The sequence below is a fragment of the Tiliqua scincoides genome, chromosome 6, assembly GCF_035046505.1.
Source record: "Tiliqua scincoides isolate rTilSci1 chromosome 6, rTilSci1.hap2, whole genome shotgun sequence".
In the NCBI taxonomy this organism is placed as follows: domain Eukaryota; kingdom Metazoa; phylum Chordata; class Lepidosauria; order Squamata; family Scincidae; genus Tiliqua; species Tiliqua scincoides.
The window spans coordinates 74,607,487-74,620,919 of NC_089826.1; positions in this window are offsets into that span (position 1 = coordinate 74,607,487).

Here is a 13,433-nt window from a genome sequence, read left to right on the forward strand (position 1 = left end):
CTGCTTTCCTTCAGTTATTAGGCAACTGAGAGAGGCTAAGAGGCCATAGTACTACTAAGTGCATGAACTCACTCATGAGTGCCTGGAAGACGGAGGCTGCTTGCTCTTTTTCCCCCCCAGAAAACCAAAAAACAAAAATAATCCCTGACAGTCTTTTAAACAAGAGGTTTAACACAAGGCTTTTACACTGCACTGTACACAACTAGGTTTATGAGTTTGCTTACAGCTGAAGAACAACTTGAGTTTGCCATGCACGTCCCTACTAAGAAATGATACTAGTCTTACCAAAATATATTTTGGCTGCCCTCAACATCCTTCTGCTGCCTTCTGTTTTACACCAGGAACATCCAAATGCCAAATTCACTTAAAATCCCAAACTTTGTAGGGTTGCTATATCCCTGTTCCCCAAGCCTAGGCTCATCTGATGTGCATATATACGCTGCTAACTGAGTAGAGACATTTTTTCAAGGGGTGCTCCTCTGATATTTAAACAGGTAAGGGAACTGCCTCAAAAGACAAAAAGTGTCTTTTCTAGCGGATGTTTGCTGTGGATGGAGCAATACAGTTTGGTAGCTATCATGCTGAGAAAGAGTGGTGTAGGCTGTCCCATTCTGGGACACTCACTTTAAGAAAGATGCAACCAAACTGGATTGGGTTCAGAGAAGAGCGACAAGGATGATCAGAGGACTGGAGAACAAGCCCTATGACCAACACGCTTGAGAAAGCTTGGTATGTTCCGCCTGGAGAAGAGAAGGCTGAGAGGGGATATGATAGGCTCTTCAAATACCTGAAGGGCTGACATATGGAAGAAGGGACAAGTTTATTCTCAGTTGCCTCTGAGAGCAGAACTAGATCCAATGGTACAAACTTCAAGAGAGGAGATTCCGGTTGGACATCAGTAAGAAATTCCTGACAGTCAGGGCTGTTCGGCAGTGGGAAGGATTGTCCAGGGAGATGGTGGGTTCTCCCTCACTGGAGATCTTCAAGCAGGGGCTCAACAGGTACATGCCAGAGATGCTCTAGGAGGATTTTCTGCTACAGGCAGAGGGTTGGACTAGATGACCTTGCACCCCCTTTCCAACTTTAGGATTCTATGAAAGAGAAAGGGGTAGTTAGAAGAGAAAGAGGTTTGAAGAAAGGGCAGGAGGTCTGGTCTAGAGGGTTGAGCCTCCATTTGCCTGAAGATAACATCCAAAGGTCGCCAGTTCGAGGCCACTGGCACCAACCTTGAAGCAGCTGACAAGCTGAGCTGAGCTATTCCATCTGCTCTGAGCGTGGGAGGATGGAGGCCAGAATGTATGACCAGACCAAGAAAGAAACATCTGAATGTTGTGGTTTCTTGAAAGATAGAAACCTTCTTTCAAAATTGTAAAAATCCCTACAGGGATTTAAATTTGCCTGCCTATGTAAACCGCCTTGAATAACGTCTAAGGAGAAATCTGAGGACCAAGAAAGGCGGTATAGAAATACCTGTATTATTATTATTATTATTATTATTATTATTATTATTATTATTATTATTATTATTATTATTATTATTATTAAATGGGGCAGAAGACACAGGAAATGGAGACCAGAAAGCATGAAGGAAAATGGGGGAGGGCTCTGAAGAAACTTCCCACTGCTTATGATCAGAAAAGGCAGGAGAAGGAAAACAGAAGTGTTAAGGAGGCCGACCAACACGAAAAAAAGACAGCAGGCAGAAGTTGGATAAAGCAAACAGTGGATTGAAAACCAGAGACCTGAGGCTGTAATGGGTAATAGAAAAGAAATTCCCAAAAGGGGGAGCTTAACTTTGCCTAGATCCTGCCTTGACTTCAGTGCAATCACCAGGCAATTTCCAGGTTCACCCCTATAGAATGTGAACAAAACAGTCCGGGTGCCACTAGGCTGGCGCTTCCTGCCTTCCAGCTTGTAAACAATTTTTCCCTTATGTGACATGACGTTTGCATGACTGTTTTTTTTTTTTTTCTTCAGCACAAAAGAGGCATTTTCTGGTGGGTGTGTGATGATCATTCCATTATGTGCTGCGGAAACAGCTTGTTCTATTAATTAGTTTTCCATTCATTTCATTCCCTCGGTGCAACTTGTCATAGAGATGATGCAAGTGTGGAATCCTAGGAATAAAAACCAGGCTGGATTGTGTTTGTCGCAGATTGTATGGGTGGCAATTTTTCTGCTTTTCGGTCTTGCCTCCCCCCCGTCCCCCGCTTCCATACTATGTTCTCTGCTCTCGAGACAGGACCGATGGCTCGTTTATCATGGGGCAGCCAAACCTACCTAACTTTCCTGTACATTAAGGAAATGAGATTGTGGTTTCATAGTAATGGCTGCAGCTCTCCTTTCTCTAAGAAGGGATACCATCTCTTTTATGTGTGAGAGATCAATCCTTGATCTCTCGGATATAATATACTCTGGTGCTGAAAACATTGTAGCTATCACAATCACATTGTGGCAACATTTTTGTTCAAATTTAAGGTCCCCTATCTACTAATGTGTTTTTTTTTTAAATATTAATCAGGATACATTTGATAAATCTTTGGTTCTTTGTGCTAGACTTTGTTTTCTTGCCTGTCTTAAATACTGCATCTTGACCAGACTGTTTAAGACCTTGCCTGCGAATGTCATGGATTTTCTTTTAATGGCAAAATATGGATATCTGGAGTTGGATTTTTGAGATGGAATGCCACAGAACTATGCTCATCCCATCAATTTCAACCATTAAGACGTTCACGTGAAAATTCAAATCACAGTGAAGAGCATGTATCATTTAAGCTTGTCCATAGGTCCAAAACTGGTTGGAGCGGGGTTTTTTAAGAGGTGCTGGGCTCCTGCACTGCCTGTAGTTCACTGTATCCTCAGTTTCTGCATCCACAGGGGATTCATCAATATGTAATCAATATGACCACACTCAAAACAATAATAATAAATTGATCTACTAGAATGACAAACATGCACTTACAAAAAAGACCATCATAATCATCATCCCATCAATGTATATGTACCTTATAGGGTAGCATAAGCAAAAACAAAATACACAGACCTCAACCTTGAGCCACTTACTATCTAAATATCAACAGTGGAGAGAGCAAAAAGAAATGAGAAGAAGAAGAAGAGATGCCAAGACAATATGGAGTGAATGCAAACATTTTACTTATTCATCAACATTTCTGTTTTCTTGGTGACTATAGCCCACTTAGGGCCCAATCCTATCCAATTTTCCAGCACTGGTGCAGATGTGCCAGTAGGGTGTGCGCTGCATCCTGCGGTGGAGGGGCAGTCACTGGGGCCTCCTCAAGGTATGGGAGCATATGATCCCTTACTACAGAGTTGCACTGTTGCTACACCGGAGCTGGAAAGTTGGATAAGATTGGGCCTTTAGATGCCTCCCATCATCTCCTTGCCAACTTCTTTTCATCAGCTGAGCTGAACATTGTAGCTCACTCTGTCTATTCAATTCCTTAATAAAGAATTTGTGTGACCAATGTAGGGCATGTTGGAGAGGAGGAAGTGCCACTCAAGGGGGGGGGGGGTTTCAAACCCCAGATCTGGCCCTTGGACTAGGGTTTGGAGAGCCCTGCACTAGAGTGTCGCTGTTGACAGCAACAGTAGAGTTGCCTTTAGAGGCTGCATAGGCAAGACAAGATACAATTATACCAGTTTAATTGTTGTGGCATATTCCCAAAGAATTATGGGAGTTATACTTTGCCAAGGTGCACTAGAGTTTCCAAGCACTTCTCTCATAGAACTACAATTCCCAGGCATCCCTGCAAAGCAAGAATGCTCACTAGAACAAGTTTGAGTTTATGGGAAGCACTAATTTTAGACATTATGGTGTCAACTCTTTGCTTTCATTTTGTTGTCATTCCCCCCCCCCATCTGTCGCTCTCCGATACAAATTCTGCCTGTCCCCTTACATTCTTCAGCCTCACAAAATGTATGACAGAGATACCACTGATTCCACATTAACATGCAGTAAAGGTAAATTTATCCAGTCAGAGGACTTAAAGAGATAGAAATAATGGTGTAAAAAAAATACAAGCATGCTAACCCTATTACTTGGCATCATTAATGGGCCAAATTTATAGGTACAAATGGGAAAATATCGCTGACCAAGCTTTGGCAAAGCCAGGTCAGTTTAATCTAGCATTCGAAGAGCCCAGTATATATGTGACAAGGAAGGAGAAGATGCTATTTGATTTGTGGCGATTGCCTGGCTTCCAAGACAGTAGGGAGGCCCATAAATAAAGACAAATCATTATTGCAATGCACCGAAGGAGCAGAATGGAAAAAGGCAAAGGCAAGGAATTAACCATTCTAAAGGCTGAGGGCATTCGTGCCAAATGCTTTAATAAATTCTTTTTACAGCTGGGGCTTCTTTTCCTTCCAACATGATTGCTCTAAATTGGTTCTGGGGACCCCGCTCTCTGTAACTTTATAGCTTCTTGCAGGGTGTTCGAGTTGCTTTCGTTCTCATTGCTCCCGATAAAATCAGATCAAGTAAAGCAGGTTGTCATCCAAATTTGCCTAGGTCCAAGAGAAATGAGATTTCTGCTGTGGATGGAACACCCAAAGACTATCCAAAGGGGTCAGCAAAATGGAGTGCGTGTATATACAACATATCGCAAGATACAGAATATGAACCCTGGGTCTACCTCTTGATATGTTTGTCTGAAGTTAAATTTGGAAGAAGTCTGCTTCAACACAGCCAGCGAAATATTTTAGGGAGGAATTTTATCAGGGGGTACAACGTTGCTTTTGAGCACCTTTTGGAGTACAAAGTTTCTTTCAGGCCCTTTTCTTTCTCCATTGTATTATAACTTTATACTATAGTTGGATCATCATTTATATGAATTACCATATACAAAACTGTGTAGGCTTACACAAAATGTGAATGCTAGTCTTCACTCAGTATATGCAAACATTACACAGGCCAACACACAGTTTGCTTCCTTAAACATTGCACCAATTCCTGGGTATATTTGGGGTGCTAATTCCAAAAATGGCATCTGTTTTGCCCTATCACGTCTAGTTTTGGAGATATAGTATAGCCTCATTAGTGAATGGTCCAAGCAGCTTCCTCATGAGGAAGCCATGGTGGAGGCTTCCTCATATGGAAGCTGCTTGAACCATTCACTAAAGAGGCTATACTATATCTCCAAAACTAGACGTGATAGGGCAAAACAGGTGCCATTTTTGGAATCGGCGTCCCAAATTCATATCAAACCACCATAAAGTTAGGAAAAACTTTTCTGACCCTCAGTTTTGTAGGCCTGTGTTATCTGAGATCCCAGGAAATTTCCAGTTCCATTCCTTCAGCTCCCGGACCCTCATTTTGACCGCAAGTGTATCCCTTGCACCTTCCTCTCATGGGCTCTTCATGAATATTTGTATGCTCTCATGCTCCTCCTAGCATGTGCATGGAGATGTGCAAGGAGATTTCTCCCCCCTCCCAAATCCATTTTGTTTGTTTTCATAGGTTCAGAGTAGGGTAGAGGAAAAGCTTCCTGAAGCCCCAATCCACAGATTAAGTCAAGATTGGATGAATCATCCAAAACTGTAACTCCAAGAGAATTGCTTTGCTGACCATTGTCCAACAGTGCAATATCTTAAACAGCATTTATGCGTGTCCTCCAGGGATTGTTTACACACACACATACTCACAGACGGCATGCCTTCCTCTGAGAATTCCCTGACTCCGTGTGCTTGAAATAATAAAATTACATACGCATATATTTTTATTTACATCCATACCACACCAATGGAAATGTATTGATGCAGCATTTTTTTTCTCTTGCTTACAAAGAACATTTTGTAGATGATTAACCTGCTGATCTTTTGATTTGTCAGAGGTAATTGAAAGAAGGCAGTGATATACACAGCTGGGGGATGATTCAGCCAAAGCCAAGCATGTTAATTCTCAGAGAACTACACTCATTCCTATATGGACTAAAGTCCTTTTACACACCTACTGAAGTCACATGAAGGCTGCTTCGCCATGGAACGATATCACATGACAGTGGTATGTGGTCATGAATGCCACAACCATGTGGGTGGAGCCAACAGCACAGATCTCCCCCTCTCTGTTTTCACCCTGTCCCCCAGTGGTTGGGCGAGAAAGACCCAGGCAATCAGCCCTGCCCACGTCTTGGCCGCATTCACATTCATACCATAGTTACAGGGGATTGCACTATAGAGAAGTGCAGTGAGATGTGGTGTGAAAGGGGACTTAGAAGTGTGTGATTCTGGTCAGAGCATGCTCTCAATTTGTAGAATGAGCTCTGCTGCATGGCACAATCATAAAACTCAGGTCGCAAGTTCCTTGCTCAGCAATAGCCCCTATATCTTTAAGTGGCACCAATATTCTTGACGGAAAAGGTTTGAAAGATCACCCAAATGACAGAATATCTTCAATTACTAAGGATGATCAAGAGCGTGTACAGTCAGTTCTCCTAATAAAAAAACTAGTTATCTGTGAATTCAGGTATCTGAGAACTGCAACCTCTCTCTCATTATCCATGCCTCTGTTCTTATTATCCGGTATGCAGAGACCTTCCAGAGGCTGCAAGGACCTTCGGAATGGTGCCCATGACCAGCACAGATCCCTTAGAATGACTGGCAGAAGCTTCCAGTGGCCATTTTAAAGGTGTCTGCACTTGTCGTGGGTGACATTCTGAAGGTCCCTAAAACATTCAGAGACCTTCTAGCACTTCTTGCTTCACTCTGCTGGCTTCCTGAGGTTCTCCATTGGATTCTTCTGATGGCAGATAAGTTACCCCTTCCCCACTAAGGTATCCCTTGCACTTAATTCTATTGATCCCCTACCCAGCATGTACACAGCAGGCTATAGTAGGCCCATCTCAGTTACTCATTCCTTGAACCAGAGCCACAGCCCAGCAGATCTACACACTTCAGGCTTGCAAGAACCCCAAGCTAGAGCCAGTCACAAAAAAAGATGATAAGAAAGTGCAGTCCAATGGGTCTGAGTGTGGAGCCCATGGAAAACACTCTTTTCATCAGCATGCACTGCTCACGTGTTAATAAGTCCACTGCCACAAATCAATACCACCCACACATGATATTAGGTCATTGCCGCAAAACAGATAACTCAAACCAGTGAACCAAGTTGCAGGCAACAATCAAGTAATATGTAAGGAAAGAAGAGAAACCCAGGTGTTAATAAATTACCCAACTGGATAGACCTCACTGGACCTCGGTTGCTTCAGGTCAAGCCCAAGATGCTTGTACGTGTTCTGATCTGGCTCTCTCACAAAGAATCTGTGCATGGTCAGGTTCACCTGTTTAACTAGGGATCAGAAGGGTGTAATGCCAACTAGAAAACTATGGCCCTGATAGTACAGATACATACAGATAGAGATCAGTGTGATAAGATGAGCTAGGGCAGTAATTCTCAAACTTTTTAGCACTGGGACCTGCTTTTTAAAAAGACCCTCTGTGGGGACCTATCTGACTTTACATGATCTAGAAAGGAATAATATTATTTATTTTTGTATTCACAAGTAATATTTTATTTGTTTGCAAAATATGCGATCATTTCTCATAATGAGGCAGCTCTAACGAATAGTCTCAAGGTTTGAGGTGCTTAATTATGTGACCCAGATTTCATCTGCCCCCACTATCTGTCATTGATGAACTTGGGGGGGGGGGAAGTACCAGAAAAAAGACACTCGTGCATTTCTCTCCCTATATGTATACAAGCTTGCAAACTGCAGGAGCTCAGCTCCTTGAAAACGGAAGGACCTCAGCTATTTGGAGGGCAATTAGCAGCTCTCTTGCAAACAAAGAGCTCAGCTCTTTGCAGGGCAGTTAGCAGCTATTGTATTTTTGAATGGCCTCAGGGTTTAAGGCAATTAGTTATCTGTTTTTTTTCCATCACCCCTGTTTTGATTGAAGGCTCTGCAAGGCCCACCAGAAACCAGGTCCTGATGTACCAAGTGGGTACCAACCCACAATTTGAGAAACACTGAGCTAAGGAATTATTTTGCTTTACATTTGCCATAATTACCTGTTAGTATATTGGCAAGGATCTGCACCTACTCACTTCCAATCCCCAAGTCATGTTCCAAGCCTGTTTGTTGTATCCTTTTCTCCTTTGTATCCTCTAAACCCCCTTTTATATTTTAATAAACTCACCTTATATTTTAACTCTTCACCTGCCTGTTGCTGGACACTTACCCCATTTCTCCTCGACCCTTGGCTGCTCACTATAGTCTTGATTTACTGGGAATTCTCTATGTCTATGGGAAGTAGGATTCCAAGAACAGCCTCTATCTTCCTGGCTTTGTCCTTGCGGTGGCAATCCCAGTCTACCGATTTTGGCCCCAACAAGAAGGAAGTCACCAGCACCAAAGATCTTGCCCCCCTCCCCATTGCTAGTGTCCCAATTTTGTTCAAGGCTCATCCTAGCTTAAACTTGAAATAGTGGAACTCATCTACAGTCCATTAGTGAAAACACTAGCTTCCCCCCCCCCCATGCTTTAGATTCATGCAAGCATTGTAGCTAAACCACATTTGTTTATATTCAACTGTCAGGAAGCATTTTTTAATTAATGCAGAAAAACCTGCTCCTGCAAGAGGCTAGTGAACTTTAATTTAATTAACTGTCTGTTGAAAGCCTAATAACTTTATTTATCTGAACTCCAGATGCTGGCCTTGGCTCCTGTAACCTGTTGTGTGTCCTTTAAAGCATTAAGCAGGGATATTACACGGTTTTATCTCTGTGATTAAATCTATAACAGGTATACAGTATTCTTGGTGATTGAAACTGAAGCCATTTGAAAAACAAGTGTTTCTTTCTTCTTGCTTGACAATGGAAGACAAAAAATGCACTTTGATTTTACATTAACCCATTTTTGCCTGGCCCACAGGTTTACACATTTAGTCCCTGTTGCATACATGCAACATTGGGCAGAAATGGCTTAAATATAAAATTAGAATTAAAGACCCAGGATCCAGTGAGGTTTCGTCCACATAGCCCTAGCCAGTGCATGAAAATAATCCACTTGAACATATGCAGAACTCTGAATTTATATTTTAGTTAAGGGGTGTTTGGGCACAATCCTAAGCAGGTCTGCTCAGAAGTAAGTCCTATTGTGTTCAATGGGACTTACTCCCAGGAAAGTGAGGTTAGGATTGCAGACTTTAAAACTATTTCAAAATATTCAACCACTGTCCACAAATGAAATTGATTGACAATAAGTTCAGAACAGACAAAAGCAGAACATAATTTCCATGTAACACATAATTAACCTGTGGCACTCACTGTTGCGGTGATGTGCATTAGTTGTGCATTTGGATTCTGGTTGAAGGAGCAAACAGGATGACTTGGTGTCCTGTAATTCAGTTCAGGATTGGTTGCTCCCCAATCCCCAGCCAAACCCGAGTTCTGAGTGAACATCAATCTATTCAGTTCCCTGGATCTTAATTTTCTTTCAATTTCCCCCCTCTGCCCCAGGTAGAATGGATGGAGGGGAAGAAAGAAAGGGAAAAAAATTCTTCTGTCATGAACTCAGGCACATTCCAAGCAAAGTATCCAAGAATTTGATAGGACCAACACACAGTGGTTGTGTGCTTCTTTTGGGTTTTCTCAGTGATGTAAGAAATCACTGTAAGAATTTCTCAGTGATGTAAGAAATGCTTCTTTTGGCTTTTCTCAGTGTCCCTTTTCTCAGGGACCTGGGGGCAAAAAAAGTTTTAACACCCCCTGGGAGTTAAATACACTCCCAGTGTTAACACTCAGTGTTAAATACACACTCCCTGGGAGCCAGGTGCCTAGAACACCCCCAGGGGTATCTGAAAAACCAGAGGTGCCTCTTTGTGTCCTCTGGCAGGCTTTCCAAGGTTCATGGAGGACACACATGGTCTCTATGGCCTCAGAAGACCTCCAAAAAGTACTCTCTGACATTCCCCCAAAGCCTGGTAGCCAGGGAAATTGACCCCCTGACCCCTCCTTAACTACTCCACTAGCTTTTCCAACTCTGCCTTGGGACACAGATTCATCTGGGTGGAGCCAAAAAAGCCTCATCTGTCATCCTTGGATCACATTTCTGTTTGTGTGTCTGCATGGGCACACTTCTTTCTCAGCTGGCCCAGCTCTGGGTTGATCAAAGTTTGATCATTTGGCCATGGCCAAAACCAACTTCGGATGTTAGTTGCTAGCTACCGGCAACCATTTTGTGGCATGTCTGGTATTGTGGAAATTGCCATAAAGAGACTTGACTCCAATTTACTGAAGCACACTCTGTAGAAGCTTTCTTTTCCATGTTCTGCTAACAAGGGAGAAGTCTACTATACACCAGAGCAGAGTCTGAATAAGCCCAGAAGATGCATGAGATGAATGCTATTGTCATTCTCAACCACCTGCACACAGCTGGGATGGGCATCATGGTGGGCAAATGCCCCGGGGCACCACACCTGAAGGGCTGCCCTTCTCGACACCACATGGAGACCTTCAAACCCCACTTGCAGTTTTCATCTGAAAACCAGAAGTGATGTTTTAGGTCTTCCGGAGGCCTCATAAGATCTCTGAGGGCCAGATAAGGTTGCACGCAGCCTCCTCTATCCCTCAGAAGACCCCTGGATTTGACAGGAAGCAGCATTCTTTTCGGAGGGCAGCATTCTGCAGTAATGGCCCCAGTCAGCACAGGGGCCAGAATCACCAGTGCCTGCATATTTAATGCACATTTAGGGCACAATCCTAACCTGGTCTACTCAGAAGTAAGTCCTATTTTGTTCAATGGGGCTTACTCTCAAGAAAGTGTGGTTGGGATTGCAGCCTTACAGCCCAATCCTGAGGTGCCCGGGGCGCACGGCTGCAGCGGCACTGAGAATGGTTCCCGCCGCATCCTACGCAACTCAGCCTGCCGTGGGGGGCGCCTCGGGAGAAGGGGACTTTTGTCCCTTTCTCCCAGGTAAGGGAAGCAGCCCCGCAATGGGGCTACTCACTTTATCGCTGACCAAAAGTTTGGCAGTAAGGTAAAGGCACTTGTGTAGGGCGCTGAGCCCCATATGAACACCTTGGATCCGGTGGAGCAGAGCTCCACGGACCCGCTTCCCTCCCTCCCATGGGCACACCTCCTGCCTGCCCTTTCTCTGCCTCCCACCTCCTCCTCACATCTCCTCCCCGCCCTCTCTCCGCCCTCTGCCTGCCTCCCCCTCCCCGGAACGCCTCCTCCCTGCCCCCTCCCTGTCCCCGCTTACTTTGCTGTGGCTCGGTGGTCCATGGAGGACGGGCACTTGCCCAGCTCTAGCCCAGCTGGCCAGCACTGGGCTAGTATGGATGGTGCAAACTGGGAAGTCTTACTTAGATATTTTCAAATAATTTCAAGAAAAGCCAAAAAAAGTCAATATAATTCTGAAAACAATTTGGTTATCTATGATCGCAAAGAAATAACACGTCATACAGCCCTTGCATGCATTGTAGACTTCAGTCTGCGTATAATTGCATTTTTCAATGCTCCCACGTTAAAAAAAAATTCATCTGAAAGACTAGCATGCTAAGGAGAATGTTAGGTTCAAATAGCATGTATTACCTTTCCATTTGCAAGAAACCATTTTGCTTTACATGGGGCAGCAGTAAATGGGGTCAAGTGGTATCCTCTAGGAAGGACTATACCATGTCACTATTTTCTCCCATCAGCTGATGCCGATCTCTAAAAATGAGCTGAAGTGTCAGACTTGAGAAATGAAATTTGAAGGCAACATAGCGCCTGACCCTATCCAACTTTCCAGCACCAAAGCAGCCTCAATGCAGCCAAACAAACATTCCTGTACCTTGAGGAGGCCTCTCTGACTAACTCCCCCCCACTGTAGGATGCAGCTCACACCCTTTTGGTGTGGCTGCATCAGTGCAGGAAAGTTGCACCTATAAAGAGTTTAGCAGGGCCATGAAAAATATTACATCATTTAGCAAAACGTACGTTGCTGAAGTAGATAATCTCAGAGCCTAACAAGGATTTCTATGTATTTTTTGACAGTAGGTAATGCAACCTCTGAATAGCTTGGAAAATTCACTTAGAAAATCTATACAAATAAAGCTGTGAGGCCTTCTAACTCATAAGGCCTACATAAAGTCATCGTGGAAGAGACTTTCAAGTTTTGTAACGTTCAGATGTTGCGTTCATTTGTTCTTGTTTTGTAGAAGAGCTGTTTTTTGTGGGACTTTCCCCCTACAGTCTCACAAAAATGACACGTACAAAAAAAATAAAAATGATTATTTCATATAGACGGTCTGAACAATGCGATTTCTTAAATGTAATACATGACTGTTTGATGCCAATTTTTGTTGGCAGTGTTGAAATTTGAAAGAAAAGAGAGTGAAAAAGCTGCTGGCTACACAGGTGAGTACTAGGCTGAGAACAAATGAAAAAAAATTCTGGTTATAACAAGATATTTTATTTATGAAGTATATTTTGAAACACCTGCATAACATTATTTACCCTTGAATCTGGATAAATACAAAGAACAGGTCGTCCTCCTTATATACTGGTTTGGGACCCATGGATTTGACCCAATGCATGTCCTGTCCCAAATCAGGAGGCTCAATCTGTACTCCTGGATGGAACCGGAAATGTCTTCTGTTGCATCCAAAGAAGTAGTCTGAGGAACTGGGAGGCCACCCCATGCCTCAAAAACTTCCTGGAGACCTGAGATAAGCACTTTTTTAAGGCCTCCAGAAGTCCTTCTGAGGATGAGGGAGGCTGCTCATGGCCTCCCCGGGCCTCAAACCACCTCCTGGATGCAGGTGAGGGTCCCTACCAATGGATTCAGTTCTCCATGGATTTTGGTATTGGGGGGGGGGGGGGCAGGAACAGATACACACCATGAATACCGAGGCCCATCTGCCTATGTAGATGTCTGCCATCAGCTAGCACACCGGCCAGATCTCAGATGACACCAGTTTTGCCATGTCTTATCCTGCACATTCCCAATCTTGTCTGATCTCGGAAGCTAAGCAGAGTCAGGCCTGGTTAGTACTTGGATGGGAGACCGCCTAGGAATAACGGGTGCTGTAGGCTTATACCATAGTCTTTCGAGACTGAAGGTTGCCAACCATGTGGTATGCCCAAATAGGTAGATCTTGAGAAGCAGAGGTCACTCCAAAGATAAGCTTCTTCAATAGACATGCCACCAAAATTCAGTGAAAGGGATGTCTCAATACCACTTGTTCCTACTCCAGAGGAAGAGACAATGAATTTCAAATGTTAACCAAGCTGTAAAAGTTTAAATAAGCCTACGTGCAGCATCTCTGGGCTGGGGATTCCTCACATCCCTAGCCTTCAACCAATTTTTCTGGCAACATTCTACATAAGCGGGAGAAATGCAGTACTGACAGCAGCTCTTAACTATTTCTATTTTATGATTATTTCATGAATGAGATTAATGGCTCAGTTCCACAATGGAGTAATTCAGGC